Raw genomic sequence first — 1,869 nt, 5'->3', positions numbered from 1 at the left:
GGCTAATGATATTGACCATCTTTTCAGGTGCTTATTTGGTATCTTTTAAAAACAAAAAAATACGGAACACTTTAAGAATTTGCATGTCATCACTGTGCAGGGAGCATGCTAATCTTCTCTGTATTGATTCAATTTTGGTCTATGTGCTGCTGAGACAAGCAAACTAGTACCTTTATATATCCTCTGTTCATCACTTTTGGCTATTTTCTTTTTCTGTTTTTGAGACAGAGTCTCCCCATCTCTACTAAAAAAAATACAAAAATTAGCCGGGCATGGTGGCACATGCCTATAGTCTCATCTACTTGGGAGGCTGAGGCGGGAGAATTGCTTGAACCCAGGAAGCAGAGGTTGCAGTGAGCTGAGATCGCACCACTGTACTCCAGCCTGAGCGACAGAGTGAGACTGTCTGGAAAAAAAAAAAAAAAATTATTCCACTCTTGGTGGGTGCAATGTTCTGTTAATATCCATGGATCCAGTTAGTTCATGGGGTTGAATTAAATATTCTTGCTGTGAATATATGTGTAGTTTTAACAGTTGTTACAGGGAAATATTGAAGTCTCTCTAGTGGATCTATGCATTTCTCCATTGTGTTCCATCAGGTTTTCTTTCACGTATTTTGTAGTCTTGTTTTTTGGTGCATACACATTCAGGAATGTTATGTCCTTTTGGTGGATTGACCCTTCTCTCAATAAATAATTTCCTTCTTAGTCTCTAGTACTTTTTCTTTGCTCTGAAGTATACTGTTTCTGATATTGATATCCAGGATTTCTTTAATTAATGTTTGCATCATATACGTTTTTAATTTTTTCTTTGCTTTCAACCTGCTTAGATTGTTATATTCGAGGTAAATTTCTTATACACAAAATAGTGTTAGGTTATGTTTTATTTCTTTTTCTTTTTTCTTTTTTTTTTTTTTTTTGACATGGAATCTTGTACTTTCACCTGGGCTGGAGTGCAATGGCATCATCTTGGTTCACTGCAACCTCTGCCTTCCGGGTTGAAGTGATTCTCCTGCCTCAGCCTCCTGAGTAGCTGGGATTACAGGTGCCCGCCACCATGCCTGGTTTTTTATATATATATATTTTTAGTAGAGATGGGGTTTCACTATGTTGACCAAGCTGGTCTCGAACACTTGACCAAGTGATCTGCCTTCCTCAGCCTCCCAAAGTGCTGGGATTACAGGTGTGAGCCACCGTGCCTGGCCTTTTTTTTTTTTTTTTTTTTGAGACATGGTCTTGCTCTGTCACCCAGGCTGGACTGCAGTGGCACAATCGTGGTTTACTGCAACCTGGACCTCCTGGGCTCAAACAATTCCCCCACCTCAGCCTCCCAAGTAATTGGGACCACACATGTGCACCATCACACCTGACTAATTTTTTTATTATTTGTAGGGACGAGGTCTTGTTATGTTGCCCAGCCTGGTCTCAAATTCCTGGGCTCAAGAGACCCTCCTGTCATGGCCTCCCAAAGTGCTGGCATTACAGGCGTGAGCCACCATGCTTGGCTTTAGGTTAGTTTTTAAAATCCAGTTTGTCAATCTTTGTCTTTTCTTTTTTGAGACGGAGCATTGCTCTGTCACTCAGGGTGGAGTGCAGTGGTATCATCTTGGCTCACTACAACCTCCACCTAGTGGGTTCAAATGATTCTCCTGCCTCAGCCTCCAGAGTAGCTATTACAGGTGCCTACCACCACGCCTGGCTAAATTTTTTTTTTGTATTTTTAATAGAGACAGATTTGCACTGTGTTGGCCAGGCTGGTCTCGAACACCAAACCTCAAATGATCTGCACTCCTCGGCCTCCCAAAGTGCTGGGGTTACGGTCGTGAGCCACTGCACCTGGCCAGTTTTTGTCTTTTATTTGCTGTATTTA

At 41.7% G+C, this 1,869-nt stretch overlaps 1 non-coding gene across 1 annotated transcript; it reads right to left on the bottom strand.

Moving 5' to 3' along the window:
* Positions 1-55: 55 nt before the first annotated feature.
* LOC112618063 lies at positions 56-162 on the bottom strand. Its single transcript, XR_003118015.1, has one exon. It is a non-coding gene; the product is annotated as a U6 spliceosomal RNA (small nuclear RNA).
* Between the last annotated feature and the right edge of the window lie 1,707 nt (positions 163-1,869).

This window comes from Theropithecus gelada, unplaced genomic scaffold (genome assembly GCF_003255815.1).
Source record: "Theropithecus gelada isolate Dixy unplaced genomic scaffold, Tgel_1.0 HiC_scaffold_8849, whole genome shotgun sequence".
In the NCBI taxonomy this organism is placed as follows: domain Eukaryota; kingdom Metazoa; phylum Chordata; class Mammalia; order Primates; family Cercopithecidae; genus Theropithecus; species Theropithecus gelada.
This window is presented reverse-complemented; position numbering and strand designations above follow the sequence as displayed.